At 36.1% G+C, this 22,037-nt stretch overlaps 1 protein-coding gene across 5 annotated transcripts in view; it reads left to right on the top strand.

The window, feature by feature from the left end:
- The window catches only part of LOC126832031 (chitinase-3-like protein 2), a 41,363-nt gene that overhangs the window by 9,409 nt on the left and 9,917 nt on the right, over nucleotides 1–22,037 (top strand). Inside the window, exon 1 of one of the 5 annotated variants that reach the window (XM_050562718.2) lies at nucleotides 2,787–3,067. The exons of 2 other annotated variants lie outside the window; for them this stretch is intronic. The gene's annotated coding sequence lies outside the window, so the exon portion shown is untranslated. Of the gene's footprint in view, nucleotides 1–2,786; nucleotides 3,068–12,806; nucleotides 12,840–14,224; nucleotides 14,525–22,037 lie in introns of those variants that run through there. 2 more of the 5 variants (XM_050562720.2, XM_050562719.2) reach the window with 2 other exon arrangements.

The raw sequence follows: 22,037 nt of genomic DNA, 5'->3' as shown, positions 1-22,037 counted from the left end.
GATGGGAGTCGTGGGGTGTAAGACGCTTGCTCGCTTACCAAACGGTCTCGGGTTCGCCCCTGATGTTGGCCTAGAAAGTTCTGCGGACAGTGTCTATCCGGATTGGACGAAAAAACTAGGTCCCGTGTACACATTGTGACATTGGCTAACACGTAACAGAACCCTTGACAGTTGGAATTCGAAATAGAGTAGCACACTGTATGGTGTATTAGCCTAGTCGGCACAGATCATTTTATTTCACTTTGGCACGGTTTGATACAGTTGGAACTTATCAATGTTTGTACTTCCCAACTGATCATTGAACGGAACGCGCCAGGACCTCGCTCTGATGTAATAGTGGTGGGAATACATTATTCAACAGTAACATTACAAGGCTAATCCTCAATTGGCAGAGGAGTAAACTTCTCATTGTTGTACTGGCAGTCGGTTAAACATTGCAAAAATTAAATCCCTTCGAAATGATATTTATAAAGAGTTTGTTTCATCTTTTTTTTTCACTTATTTAATATGTCCCGATTTCTCACATTCCTGAGTACTGGGCCCTGTACATGAGTGCATAGTTGACCCCAGGCATCACTAAATCTCTTCACGCCACGAACAAAGGCGGCTATCTCATGCATTAGCTTTACATCTAAAAGTCTCTGAAAGAAATAATATTAGTCCAACAATGGTTCATTTCCGATCAGAATTTATAAAGAAATAATGCATTCAAAACTGATCAACGTTCGGCATCTTCTGATCTTCTGCAGCGATCATAACGAGAAATTGTCAAAACAAGCCAGAGCCACCTACAATCTTTGCGTAAATCTTTGATCCAACTGAATCTAAGCGGGAAGATTATCTACCGTTGATATTTTGATCTTTTGTTTCTTAATTAAATGTTTAATAATCAATTTGAATAAATTTTAGCGTTGATTAGCGAATTTTATTCCGAAAATGCAATTGACGACGCATGACTTTTACAATTTTGCAATGTGATTAAAATACAGATCTATATTTCCTTTCGTTTTTTATACTTTCGATGGACTACACTACATAAAGATCTGACAAGTTGTAGTGGGAGTTCACGTCAGGGGTCAAACGAGTGACTTTTGAACCTATGACGTCAGAGTAGTAAAGACAAGTAAAATGAAATTTTGAACTAAAAAAGGAAACGAAATAGGATTTGTGTCTTAATCAGATTGTATTTTTTGTATTTGTCGTTACATTTATTCCGAACAGTTTAAATAGAGGTCCAGTAAAGTCAGTCAAATAAAACAATGCACCTTGTTTACTGGATCAACAATGACTACAACTCGACTGTCCAGATATTTCACTGTTTGTCATGAATGTCTCCGTCGTGCGTTTGAACGTTTGTATGTAAATGGAGACTATGGTTCGCTTGACCTTCATATTTGTTCTTTGGTGCAGTTACAAGAAAAATGGAGCAATGCGGCCAGGTTTTTGTTTAATTTTTCATCCAGGATTGCACACTTTTTTCATGACGTGATGCCAGTTCGCCAAGTTCAAAAAGCTGTTTATTTGTCAGCGACATCGGAAGTGGCGGAAGCATGATATTTGGCTAGAGAGGGATCGGGGGTACCACGAGAAAATTTTGAAATATGGTAAATTGTGATTATTGGTCGATATCTAATTCTATATATATATATAACATTAAATTTCATCATCAACATTACACCAACCAATATAAAGCTCAATTGTACACGTTGGATGGCCGAACGGTTAGCGCGTGCGCGTTGTATCATAAGGTCTGTCATTGAGTCAACTCCTTGTACGTGACAAAGAGTAGGGTCGCCTGTCCAACCTCGTGTGTTTTCTCCGCAAGCGAATTATTGAAATAAAATTGAATCATTAGTCCCAAAATAACCTAGTTTGTGTCGAATTGACGTTAACCCCCATCTCTCTTTCTCTGTCCGGGCAAAATTTCCCTCATAGCACACTGTATGGCGTCTTCATTAGCCCATTCGGAACAGAACAGTAGGACGTTAAACTCCATTTCATTTCTGTCAACTATCTTGGGGTTTGTTCTCAATTGCAAACACACATTGAAAGTTTCGTATGAGTACACGTTTGACACTATCCCTGGTATTATCTAGCTTTCAAAATGCAAACTTAATACGTATCGACGTTATACAAATACAAGCTAAACATTTTAATGTTATTTGAAATATGAAGAAATTTGTGCTTTTGGAATATGCATCAGAACGATAGGAATTTACCTGGTTATAAACAGAAAATATATGCTATTGTACAAAGAGTTGAAACAAATTAAAAAGCATAAAAACAAACTGATTATTATCCCTACAATTATGAATTTTGTTTTTTCACACTGTTCTTTAATTGGTGCATGTACACTCTTTACTCAATGGTACAGCCTGGTTGAATAATAATAGAGCATATCGATTTCATATTTAGATATCACCGAAGTGATATATTTTCTTCGGTAAGAAATGGTTGTGAATAGCAAACTTTGGCAGGCTAAACTATTGGAAGGAATTCAAGGTTTAAATGTATTCAATTGTTTGAAGGTTTACTTTGAGAAAGACAATTCTTTAAATGCTTTAAAGCCAACTACAAATTCCACTGCATAACACCTGGTTGGTAATCCGTTTTGATCGGATAAAGAGTCTTTTATTTTAGTGAAGTATAAAAATGAGAGATTCGTTGTTCAGCTACCGTATTTTTTTTAAAATACGGGCAAAGTTTGGCAACGGTCTTTCGTCTTAACATTGGTTTTGGCGCTTGTTTGCAAATACATAAAAGCCCGACCTTTTTGTGACAATTTATTGATCGGGTTGACAGAGGTCATGCCTTTCATTTGTTGCGGGTCAACAGGAGAAAGACGATGGCGAACGTCATATAGACATCTTTTGATAAACATGACAAGTTAGTATGAAGCTGGGTGAGGTGTGCTCATAAACTAATAGTCATCGTGTCAGGAACATTTCTAAAAAAGAACCAAGGATATTATATTGTTATATGATGCTGTTGAACGAAACAATGGCGTACATGGTAACTGAAACACAGGAGAGTTAAAACGTTGTAGATGTGAAATATTCAATAAAAGGTAACCATTTTGAGTTTATATTTCTGTAACACACAGCAACACACCCTGTTGGCTAGTTTTGTAGATTATTCTAAACATTCGGTTTTATAGAATAATTTGAACTTTTATTCGAAATGTAAACTTTGAATAACGATGTTGACAGGCTTTGTTCGCTCAGAACATATTAAAGTACCTTACATCCTTTGATTTGCTGCGTATATTTTAGTTCGGTGAGTATCGGTGTCGATACCAGTGTTGGCCGAAAAAGGTTCCTTGGGATTTTCCATTCTGGTTTCCTTCTTGTCAGTAATGCTGGACGGGGGGAACTGGTAAGGCAAGCGTTTAGTCGTTCAGATGAGAAGACAAACCATTAAAGCAGTCAAGGATCACTTGAGGGCCGCTGTTCGAAATATTCATTTTACATTATCTATTTTTGAAGTATTATAGCAAAAACGGCCAACTCTTTATGTAAACCTTATATAATACATCTTTAAGAAAATGAAACCAAAGTATCAAAGAATATAATCTCCCGGCCTGGACTCCATCGGGTTATGAAGAGGCCAATCCAAAATGTTTAGTTGACACCGGCCTGTTGAATGATGTATATTTTTAATTCATTATATTTTTGTATAAATTCAGAACGGAATTGAACCATTTTTAGACTGATATTTCTCTTGGTGTTCAACTTTCATAGTACTGTTCTTTGCAAAAAATCTAAATTCCCCAAAGACAATCAATGGCTGTAATCAAGTGTTAAATCACATTCCATTCCATTTGTGTAAGTTTTAGTAATCAAAGTTAAACGGGCATAAGGTAAGATTATATAAAGAGCTGACAGTTTTGGATATATTACTTAAAGAAATAGATAATGAAAAGAAATATGCTGAAAATTTCAGTCAAATTTCTTCACTCTGAACCGAGATATTTGCCATTGAATGTTAGACTAGCTTTGGTCGTTATTACTGACTTGGTATGTTTACTAACAAAGTCTCGATCATCCGTTTCTAAGATAAATTATTTATCACAAAATGTATTTAAATCCAGTAAATATCGATGGCTAACGATGGGATCGAGAGTTGATTATGGTCTGGATAAGTTAATTAATCTCCAATTAATAATTTAGTTAACATTTCAGGCCCAAAGAAAGACCTGCAATAATCAGATTTAGCTCTTGCATAATGTATGTTTAAGTAAACTTTGTTGACTACTTTAAAATTTTTGGAACAAATATTATAAAATGTATATAATGTCATTTTAGTAATCATATTCACATTCTGCTCTTTTCAGTAGATTTAGTAAGGGTACATACGGACTGCAACCTGCACTAAGAAAGAAAAATATCATATTTAAACCTTAAATTTCCGACTTAAACCATAAATATAACGAAGTTAATGAACATCCCCGTGTGGGGTTACGCCCTTGGCATAATAATGAACAAACCTTAATACATGTAATAATTAATCAAATTTCAAGATCCAAGTCCTGTTTAAGTGCATTTCGCTCTCGATATGACATGCTTTTATAGTGTCATAACAATGTAATTCGAAAAATGTTTATATTTTCGTTGGATTATACCTGTTGTTTTATGTCTTCTGTCTTCCTTGAATAGCAAGTATTGGGGTTTATAAGTGATTTTGTGTCGTGTCGATACAGTAAGAAAACGTTTTTATTAAAATTAGAAAAAGAACCCATTTCCCTTTAAAGATGCATTATGAAAGAGCTAAATCTGCCCACTGCTCGTCTTTATTTTGGCTTCAAAAGTTATAAAAACTATTATTTAGGCATTTATTCACATGGCAAGACTTAGCTACATTATTGTACCCGCGTCCAGTCTTATCCGTGGTTACAATTGATACACTATTCGAGGCTTTACTTAAGTAACAATTGCAATGTTCAACACACAAGTAATTATGTTACAAAATAGTGAAGATTGGAACACTGAAATCTTAATCTTATCTTATCGAACAGTGATTCTGGTTCGGCGGCCATTTAAAATGAACAGAAATTTCGCATAGCAGTAGGGTTTAATCAAATCATATAATTATGCGGTAAGGTTTCATCTTTATTTCATTGCGAATTGGTTTATTATAGGTTAAGCTATGTGCAGTACAGTTTGGGGTCGTTGTAATTGGAAATTAAGGGGGTTATAGACCAGTAACTTATTGTAGTCAAATGACTACAAAACTCAATGGAACGATAAACAACTGTGGCCGAAGCAAGATAAGCATATGATCAACTCTCTAGATTAGTAGATTACCGGATGGTGGAGATTTAAACGGATTAAAGCAATGTCGCCGTTTAATGAATTAATTTAGAAAACAGCTTTGAGGCGAGGCTAAATCTCGAATAACAGGTACCGTTGTTATGATGATAAATAATCTATGCTATATCTTGTCAAAACTTCAAACAGTGATAACTTCGCTCAGAATAAAGTAATTTTAATGAAAATTCAATTATTTTTTTTTATTATTATATATTTTTGAAGTATTTTGTTATATCATGCATCATTATTTACCTAACTCAAAGCGGTTTAGCTCATATAAATAACATAATAAAATAAAACATCTTCTTGATGTTTAAGTTTAAAATACCAACATTTCATGAATTTATTGGGTGGCTTTAAATTTAAAAGCGTAGTCACATAAACTATAAATTCAACTATTTAATGAGGCTGTCGAACAATTTGTTCTGTAGTATATCATGGATCGTATCTTCAAGTACGGTTTCATAATCATATAGAAATAACTTTTATAGCGGTAATCAAATCACAATAAAAGTTTTTCATTGTAATCAGTTTTGATAGTCGTTTTGATAATATTTACAAAAAACGTTTGAAGGTTTAATGCAAGGTCTGTCATTTAGTAGAGGGGCGTGGTTTTAATCCCCCGCTTGTACGTGACAAGAAGTGGGGTTGCTTGTCCAGCCTCATGGGTTTTCGCCTGGTCCTCTGGTTTTCTCTCACTGCTAAAGATCCCTACGCGCAAGCGTATTATTCAAATGAAATTAAACAATATGCTAATCCCGAAATGACCTACATGTAGTTTGTGTCGAGTGAACGTTACATCCCATTCCTCCCTCCTCCGTCTCTCTTTCCCTCTCAACACACAAAGATCAATTTATCCTATAGCACTTTACACGGTGAAATGTCACTTCTTTTCATACGTCCATAATCCATGACAGATCTGCTTGTTAAAAATTTATGAAATAAACATGACCGACTTAAAGTAGTAAATACTATTATTGTTTATATATTTAAAATCGTTAGTGTGTTTTGTTCTTTAATGGGGCTTTCTACACTAGAAAATGGGTTTTTATTGGAGGATGCACATTTAAAAACCATAATAGTAACTTGAAGTTAAGGATTCTAATAAAATGTTTAATGTTGTATTCGTGTGTCATTATAAATCATGTTGTGTCCAAAAAGATTATACAAATAGGGTGCGCAATTAGTGCCCATGGCAATCTCCGGCTTTCTATAAAAACAATATCTTGAAATTTCACAGCAATAAAGCTGTCTAATATCTTTCATTTATAAAAGCGTCCATTTAGATCGTCGTGTTTCTAGATGCAACGCGAGAGTCGCCGTTAAGCCATTACGACGAAAAAGTCGCCGATTGTTGCCTTTTTCGTCGTACTGGCTTAAAGGCGACCCGTGACTTTCACAACACGAGAGTCGCCGTTAAGCCAGAGCGATGAAAAGGTCGCCGAAAGGCACCGATATCGTAAAGCAACCGGCGCACTTTTCGTCGTGCTGGCTTAATATCCCCATCAGACAGGGGCGGCGTCCTTACTGCGCTGCTAAGGCGACGGAAAATGGGCTCAGAACGTTATAAGCCTTGTAAAAGCGTAGTGGAAACGCCAAATATCCTACTGTGGTCTCCATGGTCGCAAATGATCCCTGGAAAGCTGCGAGAACGCGACTCTTTTCAATTTTGTAATTTTGGGGGGACATTTTCTCGCGCTGTGTTAATGTTTGCCGGCGACCTAGTGCACTTTCTTTCGCCGTACATTCGCACCAGCGCAGTAAGAACGCCACCCTGGTCTGACGGGGGCATAACGGCGACTCTCGTGTTGTGAGATTCGGGGGTCGCCGTTAAGCCAGCGCGATGATCGGCGACTTTTTGGTTATGCCAGAGCGACGAAAAGGTCGCCGAAAAGGCGCCGATATCGTTAAGTAACCGGCTCTCTTTTTGGCGCCCTTTTCGTCGTGCTGGCTTAACGACGACTCTCGTGTTGTGAAAGTCGCGGGTCGCCGTTAAGCCAGTACGACGAAAAAGTCGCCGATCGTTACCTTTTTCGTCGTGCTGGCTTAACGGCGACTATCGCGTTGCATCTAGAAACACGACGATCTAAATGGACGCTTTAAGCCACCGTATCTTTAATTAAATATAAGATGGGGCCGTTTAACCAGTTTAACTTGCAATCAACATAACAGAGGTATTTCAAGACTACACATCAAACCAGATAAAATCGACGGGGTTAGAAAGACGACATTCCTGTTTGTCATAACAATCATAGGAACGACGTGACTCGCGACATGCATACATGATCCCATTATATCACTTGGCTGCCCATTAGTTAATTAGACACACGACAATCGTGGGAACAAACACTTTAGTGTCTTGCATAGATAACAACCATATGATCGGCATCGCATCCCGTTAGATCTTTTGTCTTGTCTACCTACTAGTTAAAGTTGTACTATTGTGGGACTCGGGCCTGCTCAACCTTTGTAACAATTTATCTCGCTGTTTGCATTTGGGACCCTTAGCGAGGACATATCGTTTATCAACCTTGTTGGTGGTTCTTTTGTCATAATACAATGTAAATAAAGAGCTTACTACTGTTTACATATACTGTCAAATATTCTACACAAGTCTATTTAGATATACCTGGTTAAATTATATCAGCTGAGCCTTTTATTTAGAATGAATGAATGTAATGGGGTTTAACATCCTACGTTTCTGCTAATGAAGTGCTATAAGAGAAATTTAGCCGTGACAGCAACCGAATTCCAACCGTCCAGGGTTCTTTTAGGTGGATGCCAACTTGTACACGGGATCGTGTTTTTCGTTGAATCCGAACGACTAGAAGCCATTCCTTACCGACAAGTGGGGGGGGGGGGTCACGTGGCTAAGTGGGTAAGACGCTGGCTCGCTAGCCTGGAGGTCGGGTGTTCGATCCCTGCATTGGCCGAGAAAGTTCATCCAGATTTTCCGGCGTGGTTTCCCCTTGTCATTGATGCAGGACGGAGGGCCTGACAAGGACAGCTGTCTAGTCGTTCGGATGGGACGAAAAACCGAGGTCCCGTGTACAAATTGGCGTGCACGTAAAAGATCCCTTGGCAGTTGGAATTCGATATAAGAGTAAGCCGTAGCGCCGCTACCGGGCAAAATTTCCCTCATAGCACACTGTATGGCGTATGCCCGTCTTCATTAGCCCAGTTTAGGAGCAAAACAGTAGGACGTTAAACCCCATTTCATTACCGACAAGTGGAAATCGCGCCGGATAATCCGGGGGGAAACTTTTTCGACCATATTTTGGTTACTACACTGTATGTTCTAATGCCACGAGGTTTATTGTTTAATACAGGTGTTGGCAGGGAAAGATCCTCAGGATTTTCCAGGGTGGTCTCTCATTGTCAGTATTACAGAATTGAGGAACTGGCAAGGAAATATCTCTTCTCGGTCGAATGGTACGAAAGATCGAGGTCACGTGTAAGCACATAAAAGACCCCCTGTCGATGCAACAAATCTAAACGTTAAATCCCATTTGCATAATGACACCTGTACTCTTTTTAACATTACCTAACTTTCAGGCATGAGTGGAATGTTTTCTTGCGTTGCTGCATCTACAAAAAAAAATCTACAAGCATCGTGTAACAGAAACCTGGTATTTAAAGATTAAAAAACTGCATGTGAATACAACTGTACCGATGTCTAGATTATGACAGCTATGCTGAGGGATAACACAAAGCGCGTTTTGTTCGATTTTTTGTTGTTTTAAACGGTGATATATTTGTTTTAACTGTTAAAGATGTGTTCAGGGAAATCGTGTTCTATATATGAGTACATACACATATAGATGGGTGTTAACATAGATTGACTATATCGAAATTTTCACTTCTTTTCCCGTCTTAAGTAAATTTACTTTGACAAATTGTACACGACACGCGAAACTGCTCATTTTCACCGATCAGTGCAATAAGGTGGTTTGTTTAGTTAGGTATTTTTTTTACTAGACAGAAACAAAAGCCCCTTTTGTATTCTATTTAAATATTTTTTTATATATATTTGCAATTTGCCGAAGCGCACTTCTCTGATCTTTGTTTTTTTTAAGATTGCCTACGCCATGTTACGTGGACATTTTCGGGTGCTTTATTGGTTGTAAATCAGAATGTAGGACGTACATACACCGTCTAATAGAATAGGAGACGTGCGGGCACCGTCTAGTCGGAATGTAAGACATACGTCCGCAGTCTAATCGTAATCCGAAAATTGTCTCATATTAACATAATTATTACTACTCTACAAACACAAATGTTTCCGTCTATATCCAAATTAAGTGTTTTATTGTAGTGGTGAGTGCCGTGTTCGTGATAGGATATGCTTAATATATTCGACACCTCAGATGATACTTTTATACGTGTCAGTGTATTAGTATTTGTGTCATACTCGAGATACTCCCCTTGAAACTGCAGATTTTACATCGCCTTGTAAACACCAGTTAATTTGGCATGTTTCCCAATATTAATAGATAATATTAATTTTGTCTTTTTGTGCTTAAGAACTTTGAGACGGATTGCGCGCCAGGATTGGTGGCACCATATTTGATTATTTGACGGACATTGCTATACAGCACATACCAGTGTTTTGTTACGCATATAATTTTTGGGGTCATTTGTCATCCGCGATATCGATATCCCACTACTGTCTGGGTTTGTCCAGGTAAATGTGTCACCAGCGATTAGAGCCGTATGAATATTGACTGAGAAGTCACTGTCCAGGCCATAACTATCTTCATCAAAGCATTCCATATGTGTGTGGCTATTTCGTATTCTATTATGCGAACGAATATAAGTTACCTTTGTGTCATGACAATTACGAGTAAAGGTCAAAGGTGTAAGAAACCCCTTCTGAACACCCCCATCACAGAGCTTCGTTAAAAAATCAGATAATCAGAAAAGAATAGCTACTAAGCTAAGCATATTAGCCGAACTCGCCACTTAATAAATGACCGAAGCTATATATTTGCAATCTGTTTCACAGAGAATTACGAGTCTCGTATAATATCTCTGTCATAGATGACTGCCTTAACACGTGCTGTCACAGCACGCGGTGTGAATCATTGGCTGAATGGCGCGAGCATTGTTTACATAAGACATAACTGCTTCGGAGAGAATGCTGCATTTTAGTCATTTTAATACCCATTTACACTAAATCGGAAATAATTTTTAACTACAAATACGTCAAACGCCTTTATTTATTTTTCCAATATATACAAAAAATGTTTTAGAATTTAATTTGTCGCAGGAAAAAAGTTAATATTTCTAGCTCATTAAGCCGCATCAATGCCATCCTTATCAGTGATTGTCGCGGCCAAGCAAATATTCACTGCGGATCAGTGTGATATATTTGCTGTAAATAGATATATCTGTGTATTAGGGTCCTAAGTTGTTCCTTGACATAGAGCACTTCTTTTTCTTGCTTGTCGCCGCTGTTATTCAAGATAATTATAACAATCTATAATTAACTCACAAAATTATTGGGGTAAAACCATCAATTAAGTAAAACCACAATCTTAGCATCTTATAGATTTTATTACAAACCGGACCGTTTACAGTTTCCTAGTGCAATCTATTTTTGGCGAAATAGTCAGTACATCACAACGCTAGCCCATCCCTATTTTAATGTATGTTTGGTATGTCGTTACTACATATTGTTACAGATGATTTTGTCATAGTTTAAAGAAGCAACAAGTTTATGTAAGCCAGAATTATTTGTTGTCATAAACCAGCCTTTAAGCATACGAAATGAATATGTATAATGTATATTAGCATAGGAATTCTCACAGTTTTAGCTCCGGTACTTTTTCTAAGAATGGCCATTGTTTGTCCGTCTCTAACGTTACAAATGTTATTTTAGTAGTCAACCAATGTAAGAGTTTTAAAACGTTGTATTTGAGAAATGTTGAGTTTTGCAAGATTTAATATATTTTAGGTGTCTATAATATATTATGGTTGTTTTTTTTTTTATAAATTAATAAAGATATTGCAACTTTAAGATGAGTTTAATGGTCTACTTTTCGACTTTTATTTTGATATAAACAAACCACAATATTTCATTTCAATTGATCTTGTGTTTATCAATTCCCTCTGTTTATTTCGATCTCTATTTGTGTAAAATTACTTAATTAAAATTTTTTAGCATTATTATGTTTTTATATTTCTGTGTTTGTGAGTTTTAACTCGATATACGAATCATTAACATTTTAATCGGATTAAATTAAGATAATAACTTGATTTAATTCATGTGACATATTTAATTATATTAAGAGATTATAAGATCCTCTCTTCCTAGGTGATTGATTAACATGTCATTTAAAGTGACATATCGTCAGGGTTTGAATGGATGACAGTCAATATAACTTTTAAACGTGGTTTCCCCTTGTCAGTGATGCAGGACGGAGGGCCTGACAAGGACAGCTGTCTAGTCATTCGGATGAGACGAAAAACCGAGGTCCCGTGTACACATTGGCGTGCACGTAAAAGATCCCTTGACAGTTGGAATTCGATATAAGAGTAGGCCGTAGTGCCGCTGTCTGGGCAAAATTTCCCTCATAGCACACTGTATGGCGTATGCCCGTCTTCATTATCCCAGTTCGGAGCAAAACAGTAGGACGTTAAACCCCATTTCATTTCATTTCATTTCATTTCACCTATCCTAGTGGGTTTTTTTTTTCGTACATACACTATGGGATATTCTTCTTCATCGGTCGCCGCCCTTAAATAAAAGCGAATTCGATCAACACAAAATTTGGCATGCTTGTTCTTTAGACAATTTTCACTTCGATTTTTCGACGTCACAATTCCAAGATGGAGCCGAGAAGGTTCCTGGTTTCGTAGTACGGTCGTATTTGTTGTTACAATTGCGGGAAACCACTGTATTCATCCTTAAATACTTCCGAACACGATGTATATTTGCTTACGTGAGGTTTGGATAAATGGTCACATTAAAACTTCAGTAATTTTTGTATTTTGTTCCATAGACATTTTTAAACAGTAAGAAGCAAATGCGGTTAATCTTACGTCTATAATGATTAAACCCAATTCGATAAATTGCGTTTGAGATATCTTTTGACGAATTGTGCATCTAATAATTTATGTGCATAGTTTTGCAATTTGAATATTGTGACTGTACATTAATGCACACCTTTGTTTTAAGGACGGGCCCACCCAATTTATCTACAGAAAGACAGTGATGAGTGATTATAATTTCAATGAACAGGAAGGTATCCGTGAATTCATTTGTCAACCGTGATAGGATACTAACACGACATGGGGAGTGACGTAATCATGTCTTATGTTAAGTTATTAAGACATACATATAACGTATGTTTAAAGTGAATGCGATTTAATGTACAACGTCATCATGTGATTTTATATGAGAACACTTCGAAGGAAGAAAAATAGTCATCACTGAATCAAGTCACGCCAATGCAGTCAAAGCGTGATCACTTTTTGATATTATTATACATTATTCATACTTGTCATTGGAGTCAGTTATAGCGATTGGTAAGTTCAGTTTAATTTGGTATTTTACATATACATGCTAGTAGATATCTGATTTGGTATTTTATGTATACTAGTACATAACAATATCATCTTATTGAAATGCTGAGCGTCAACTTAGTTTCTTCTGATTTGTTATTAGCTGCAAATTTAAAAAAAAAAATTCCACTCTCATTTTTCTTTTTGGGTGCCCCCCCCCCCACCATTGTCAGTGGTACATAGTCCTTCGGATGCGACGACAAACTGAGGTCCCGTGTACATACTGACATGCACATAAAATTGGAATTCGATATAAGAGTAGATGTAGCGCTGCTGTCCCGACAGAATTTCCCTCATTATAACACACTGTATGGCGTATGCCCGTCTTAAGTAGCCCAGTCGGAGCATAACAGTAGGACGTTAAACCCCGTTTCATCTAAGTTCATTTACATTTCTTTTACATTAACTCTGAGGTGGGAGTAGCGACATGAAAATAAATCAATATAGCCCTGTATAATATACATAACGAAATTGAATTATTATAGTCCTGTTGAGAGCGACATGTTTTATTTATTCCATTATATGTATTAATATAATTTACTGGCCCATGACCATCATGTTACTGAATATAAACACGGTATTACATGTATAATGGCATATAAACACGTCATTACTCGTATAATGAAATATGAACACAATGTTACACGTATAATGGAACATAAATACTGTATTACATGTATATAATGGAATATAAACACGGCGTTACATGTATAATAGAATATAAGCATTATGTTACATGTATAAGCATTGTGTTACATGTATAATTGAAAATTAGCATTGTGTTATATGTATAATGGAATATAAGCTGGTGTTACAATTATGTTTAATGGAATATAAGCATTGTGTTATGTGTATTATGGAATATAAGTATGGTGTTCCTAAGTGGACTATATGAATTTATATATTGATTTCGAAGGTCAAATTACAAATTCCAGGGGTTCTTTTGGTTTAAATAGTATGCATTTCGAAAATGTAAGATTTAAAGGCTTAAAGAATGGGATTAAAAAAAAAAACAAGACAAAGAGGCTTATGTTAATATGATTCTATGGGAGTAGGGTGTATACTGTATGTACAATTTAAAGTAATATAATTATGATGATAGAGGCAAAGCAGTAAACCAGTATTTTAGTTATGATACAAATAGGTAAATCATCGCTCATACAGAAGAATCAGTATTTAAAGAATGACGTAATCATCGTAAATTTCCGTTATTGACGTTAACAAACTGAATTCAGTAGTGTATAACACAGAGCCAGACTGTGACGTAATACTTTGACATGACATATATTTCAATTTGAGGCATGTTAACGAGAATCCTCGGTATATTCCGATAATAACCGATGTGTTTCGAACATAATCCCGGATGAAAGTTTTATCCATTAACTAGGAAGACTTTAGGACCCGCGAATGTTCATGCAATTGAGACCTACTTCCGGGAAATCAATGTCCGAGAGGGGATTAGTTCGATGAAACGTTTATTTTCTTTACTACTTTAGAAGAAAGAGCACAACGATATGCATTAAAGTTCGTGACATTATCATGACATAAACTTGAACAAATCGGGAAAAATAGGCAGAAATAAGCTTAGAAGGTCTATGAGCAAGAATGATGACGGAGGACATGTTGACCATTTGTTTATGTAAACTAAGGTGAGTGTGATGTGATTACTCAGTCCGACAAAAAATGATTTGACATTCTTTTGTAAAACTCGTTCGATGTTAACACTTTCTGAGCGTTGGGCCTGCAGCTGTCGAACATCTACATTGTACCGCATGGACTTGGCGCTCATGATCGGGCTTCGCCGAGGTTCGCAAGTCCGTTCGTTTAACACCTTACGCTCTGATTGGATAAACTAGTGGTCAGGCAACAGGCGGTATAACTGGTCATATCTATTTATTTCGACGATCAGTGCCTGAAATACTACCAGACTGCATTTCCGGCGCACGCCTTTGCCCCCTCAACCTTGGACTTTTCCCCAGCTTTGCCTCTCCAACCACCGGAGGTTGGCACCGCCACTGCATATTAGATATTATTTATTTGTTATCTTTTTATTGGGGGTGGGGGTGGGGGGTTATTTTATGAAGTTATCAAACCCCCATCTTTGACTGGTGGTTAACTAATGTTATCACTTTATGAAAAATGAGTATTTTATTAGAATGAATGTAAAGATTGGCTATTATCTTAATGTGATATTATTTTTAATTCCATTGAGGTTAATTTAAGAATAAAGAATAAAATGGCCTTTTCAATGTCGATATGTTTTTCTATATATTTATCTAGTTTGGGGGTAAAGGTTAGACAAAAAGGCAAAGTTGTTACTGACTACACCAAGTAATGTTTTTATTAAATTTAACATGAAATAAAGAAAATCTACATCCTCATATCAAATTAATATATATCATGATTCACTGTATGATTAATTATTACCTATACACGCGAACAGGATATACCGTGATGATAAATGAATGGATGAATGAATAACACTATTTGTGATTCAGCGAGGAAAATTCCGCGGTTTTGGAAATAGAAAGTATAATTATGTATATGAGTTTTTCACAGACCACGAATCTATTTAGTAATAGTAAAATACTGTTTGTCATCTCGGTGCTTAATATCTACAATTGCTGTTGACACATTATAGCACATAGGGTTATATTTCAAAATACCTTTACTAAAAGTTAACCCCAAGGGGAAACAACACAGTTGATTGGCGCATGTTTTCAATCTTCGATAATTTTTTTTTGTAAAAGCCCTTTATAATCCTGCATCTCACTATGGTTCTGTAGAAAAGTTTGAGTAGGGAGAAATGTTTAGTGGGTGCCGAAGTAAGTATTTTGAACTTGGGTGGACACTCACCACGTGGTAGGTTATTCCACAATGACGTCATCAAATATGGCCACCGACATTATATTAATTTTATCCTACCCCCTCTAGTTTTCCGCCATTTTCTATGAAATAAGGCCAGAATGAAGCTGTTTATTTGAAATGATTTGAAGAACATATTTTTGGTAATATTTTTCAAGAAAACACACCACATTTTTAAGCGAAAACGTGGAAAAAGTTCAAAAATATAAATAATTAGCACATTTACAATGCTACAACAATAAGAATACTTTAATAACACTCAAAAAAGAAGTTTTGTCTTTTTATATAAAGAACTATCTGTGCATACTAATTAATGATGTCAAGCATAGTTAACGCAAGATGTGATGTCACAATACATAGTTACCACAAGATGTAGTATCTTCTGACTGTGAAGAAATACACCGAGCGGAATCTCTCACACGAATTCAAAATGAAATTAGCAAACATATACCTAGCGTCAATATATTTATATGTATCACGATAATAATTGTTACCTTTATAATAGAAGCATTTTAAGACATGTTCTTACCGTAAACATACTAAAATATCACAAACTGGGCACGCAGAAAAGGGTACGTTCACTTTGCATCAAACAGTATTCAAACCAGCTTTGATGGCAAAATGTTTTTTATTTCACAGAATCAAGGTATGAATAAACTACTAGACTGCAAAATTTAATAAGCCGCCTATGTTGTATTGTATTCAGGACGCCTATTTCACACAAAATATTATTTTATATCCAAGTGGACCTTCCATATAAACGTCTATCTGCATAATAGGTTTATGAAAATATGCATTTAAACAACATTTGGATATTATCTACCACCTGTAGCACTTTCCCATCAAACTAACAATAAATTGTTTATTGGAATTTTCTATTCTTGTCGCTGTAAAATACTCGATCAATATTCCAAGTGTTAATTTATATAATAATTTAAAGCATACACTATTTAACACCATATCTTTCTGCATGAAATGACAATAAATTGCTTTTTGAATAACACGGAAACATATACCTTTCTTTCGTTATTGTAGCTGTAAAATAATATACGAATTATTATTTTATATAGCGTATTTTTACCAGGGGCGGGCTGGCCCCGAAGGGGCCCGTGGGTCACCGAAGACGACCCACGCGCCAAAGGCGCGCCGCTGGTAGGGGGGTCTGGGTGGGTTCTCCCCCCAGAAAATTTTTGAAATTTGACAACGGGAAACGCGTTTTGCAAGCACTTCTGGGAGAAATCTAGGTATCATATTTTCCAAATTTATGCTGCTATTTTGACTATAAGACATACCACTGTACTACACAAGACACTCATGACAGGTCTGCTTAATATAATGCTAATACAATGTATTTCTATCCAAATAATTAATTGCATCTTATACATATCGAGGCATGAATACATGTATCAAAAACCATTTCACCTTAAGGTGACAGACATTTGCACGTCAGCATAATATATTTTACTAATCGTTGTGTATGTATGATTTTTCGCGTGCGCACTCTCAATTTTTTGAGTGGGTTCCGCGTGAAAATTAGAGCTCTCGGGGGGGGGGGGGCGCTTATACGGGTGGACTTATTGTTTAATGGGGGCCTGGGAGGACACCGTCCTCCTAAACTCCCTGCCAGCACGCCCCTGATTTCTACTGATGATTAATGTAATCAGGTACCACAGAAATTTGCAAAACGTTTTAACATCCCATCTTTCCCCTCCCTTTTTAGGGATGGGTTGAACAAGAGTATGGTAGTTTCAGGGCTCCCTAAACTATTTTAGGTTCTTGCGTAATTTGGTCTCCCCGTTTAATCATGAATTTATGTCGATTTTGATGAATTGCTAAGGTTGCCGCAAGTTAGATGTGCAGAAGCTAGAAACACCAAGATATACTCTATAAAGCACAATTTACAGTCAGTTTTTCTAAAGAAATTGTGCCCCTATTAGAAGAGAACACCACCGGCCCCCACCCCCAGGGGTATCATTAGGACAGGTTCATCATTTCTGCCTGTTTTTTTGTCTACCTGTGGTTACTATCGGTCTAGATGATACCACGGACGGACCTGGGGCCCAAGGTCCATGGGGTCCGATGGGATTCTCTTCTCACAGGCGCAAAATTTCTTTTGAAAAAACTGAATGAAAATGATGCTTTCTATGATATGTCGTGATGTTGTCAGCCTATGCACAAATTCTATGTCTGACAATCTTATCGGAAATTAATTTTTGAACCCCGTATTGAACCCAGTAACAATGACAACTTTATTTTTCAAGGGATATCCAAAAGAACAAAAATCTCCATATTGGATTCTATTTTCATAGTTTTAAATTTACCTCATCTGGGCTATTCATAATAAGTTTTGTGGATAGAAATTGAACCCTGCACCCTTAAAGGGACAATAACACTCTTGCTGGCTTGACAGCTCCAGAAAATAAAAAAATAGCCTTATTCTAAGTACTAGATGTGTTGTAGCCCGTTCAGACGCTTATTTTTAAACCAGTTCATAATCGCTGGGGTTTTTAAGACAGCATCGTGTTGCGTTCACACGTACTATAAGCCAAACCAGTTCAACTATTCTGACCTCTTCGGTCGGAGGTTAGAGTTAATTGCGCATGGGTAGCTTCATATTCTTTATTCGGTTCTCGCACGCTTTAGATAACATTGGCACAGTCTGACCCCGATATTTTCACAGGAATGTAACTTACTGCGTACTGCGCATGCTCAAAGCAAGCTGGAGCTGGGTTTTTTAAGCCAACCCGTTCAGACGACTAAGATGAACCAGTTTAAAATAAAAAGCCTTCTCGAAGACAGGTCGCGAGCTGGGGTTTTTAAACTGGTTTATTTGCCCCACATGTGCGTTCAGACGCTTAAGTTAAACTGGTTTAACGATCCCCGGGGTTTTTAAACCAGTTCAACTTAAGCGTCTGAACGGGCTATTAGTGTCCTACCTGTTGTGTAAATTATCCATTAAATCCTATTTTACTTGTCCAGAGGGTTCAAAAATATTTTTAAATCCAAGTCACATTTGAAAAGCTTTTACGTCAAGCTTTTCAAATCATTTAGTTGAATTTTTCCAATTTTTTAAATTAGATGTGTTAAGATTAAATTTGTATCATAAATTAATTGGAATATTGTAAAACAGTGCAATTTGTTGACCAGAATAAAGATTGGAACATATTATTCAGTTACGAGAGTGGTATTGAGCCTTTAAAACCCTTAGCCTATAGGCTATAAGACATAGTGTACATGTCATATCTAACGGAAGTAAAAAATTTAATGACGATTAATTAAAATTCCGACGTTTGGGATTTTATTTCTGCCATCATGGATTCTTGAATTTTATTTTTGAGATCAGAATTGAACCCAGCGACACCGAAAACCATATAAATGACATATCCAATAGGAAAAAATCTTTAAATTCAGAGACATCGAAAACCTTATAGCTAAAAGTCATCTTACGAATTAGATATCATGAAAATACATTTTTTGAGGGGGTTTCTTTTGGTCCAATTCGTTATTTCAGCACATTTCCCCTCTTATCACCATTTGTGTTTGAGGAATTTAAAAAAGAGAGTTATTCTCCCACCACTAAAACACACTGAACCTTGTTGAAGACCGCCATATTGAATAATGTTAATTACGTCATTTCGCCATGGCCGAATTCGAGTATGTTGTTGTCTGATATACATATCATTGAACCAAACATTATTGGTTTCTTTTGCAATTCGATTTGGTGCAAAACGTTATCCCACCCATACGCGACGTCATAAGTTGCACGCGATGGTGGCGCGTCAGCTAAGCCACGTGACACAAACTGACAAACATGACTTCTTGTAATACATTTTTTATTGCCTGGGGTATTTCCTCGCGAATACAATGTTTTGAGAAGGATTTGAAGAAAAATTTAGTTTGATTATGCTTTTAGTCCAAATATATCATCAGATCACCCAGGTTGTATCGTGGAAGGTATCTTTAATGTGTCTTAAAATGTTTTTTTCTAATATAAAGGTAACAATTATTATCGTGATAAATATAATACATGTAGATAGGTTCACTTTGTAAATGTATGATTGTCAAAGACTCTGATGGAAATTTTAAAAATCCCTTTTGAATGCTGTCAACGAATTCTTTATTGTTATACCATTGTAATTCATTTTGAAGTGTTATTTTTATTTTTTATTTTTTTTTTTACATTTAAGAGCTTATTTCGTGTTGTCACTTAAAAATTGGGTATTGAGTTTTCGTGAAAAATTAATAAAAGTTTAATAAATATATTTTTCACTTAAGTTCACACAGCTAGATTTATTCTGACCTTTATTTCATAGATATTGAAAGAAAACTATAGCAGGTACGATAAAATTGATAACCTACCATGTGGTAGTATCCACACAAGTCCAAAATACTGACTAAGCTGTCTACTAACTACTAAACATTTCTTCAAAGAAATTCTCCCTACTCAAACTTTCCTACAGAACCACAGTGAGATTCAGGACTATTATTATATAGCAGAATTGTAATTTACGCCAGCGGCATAAAGGTGGAGAAGTGAATTCAATAGATATTAATGTAAATTTCAAACTGAAGTTTTATTTAACCGATCTGAATAATTTTTTTGTACCAATGTGTGTTTGGTAAAAATACTACTATTGATTGCGTGTGGTTAGACTTGTTAGACTCGCCCTGGATTCTTGTGACGTTAATATAACATTTTTATGATGAAAATATATATACATAATGTACTCTTATTTATGATCTTTTATTTATCATCCTCTATTTCCTTTATTTATAACGCGGTGAGTGCGTCCATGCAATGATAGTGTTATCTTACTGTTTAAAAAAACAGCAAACTTAAGAGGTATAAAATCAATATAGAGATAGGCTATATTTTATTCCATACCGTAGGAATATTAAAGTGGTAAAATGGGCATAGATAAAGAAAATACATTTACCCCCCCCCCCCCCCACTATTTGGGAGGTTATTTAAAGACAGGAATTAATATTACTAAACTATTGATCGTTTCAATAGTAAGTGCTGGGGGACTGCACCACACAAAATTTACACAAAAACAAATACACGGACAAGACATCATACTCAGAAAAACACAAACAGACAAACAATTTAAAAAAAAGAGAGTGTTTAGCTATCTGGGAATTCACTCAGTGAACTTTCTTATACTTACCGTATCCTTTACTTTGTATACCGACCTTAAATATGCCACCACCGTAGTTAAATCTTACCACATAATGGTTTTTGACCGCAAAAATATGTTTATTTAAACAGAATTAATTTGTTACATTTTTTATTCAGATATCTTCACTTTAAGTAAAAAATGTCACTGCCTTAGGCCCTCCTCATTATTGACACGGTGTAAATTATAGTGTAGATTTATTGCACGGATATAATTATATTACGTTAATACTGGCCAATATTAAACTGCTAACAAAGTGACAGAAATAGCCTCTAGCTAAAAGGGCTTTAAGTTAATTCACGAAAGTATTTTGATAGTTGAGAGTACATTATGTTTTTACAAAGAACGTGAAAAGAATTACATATAATATCGTCCTTTTGAATCATTGCGGTTGTGAATGATGGTTTTTTATAAGTTATAATTCATGGATTTATTTTACTAATCGGGTAAAGTATTGATTATTTTTAAATGGATTGTAATCTGTTTGTTTATTTTAACCTCAAGTTTCTTGTCTTTGTATAACATATATTTATACTTTATATGAATGATTACATTGACATAGTATATTATATTCAATTGATATATCACTATGTATATCCACTTGATCACTGACGGATCATGACGAGGGCAACACAGGCAAATGCCTAGGGCTCGGCGGTTAGGTGACAGAATTATTTTTTTTTTAATACTTTGTAGAAAAAATTAATAAAGACCCATTTCCCAAAAGTCGTGAAAAAAGTTGCTTTTTTCTCGATAGGTGTTGAAATTATTAGATAGAGGGACCACTAGGGGCCTCGGTCCGAAAAGAAATTGATATCAACGATTCCACTTTGGGCCGGGGGTCAGCGGGAAGTTGATATCCAGAAATGTTTCCGTAACCAGAAACCCGAAATATCATTTCTTGTTGATTGTCTAATATTTTCGTCTGGTCCCCGTTTCTCACTCAACCAGCTGGCTTGACAACAAGAATCGCGAACCGGTGTCATCGGGCCAGAACTTACTCGTGTACCAATGTGCCTATGGCAGTGCCCCCCCCCCCACCTTATCACACCGACCACCATTTCAGGTCGAAATTTCTTGGGGGGGGGGAGTACCCCCGGATCCCCTAATTACAAGAGGG

This window comes from Patella vulgata, chromosome 9 (genome assembly GCF_932274485.2).
Source record: "Patella vulgata chromosome 9, xgPatVulg1.2, whole genome shotgun sequence".
Lineage (NCBI taxonomy): Eukaryota > Metazoa > Mollusca > Gastropoda > Patellidae > Patella > Patella vulgata.
Note: the sequence above shows the minus strand (reverse complement) of the source record. Positions and strands in the feature narration are given on the sequence as shown.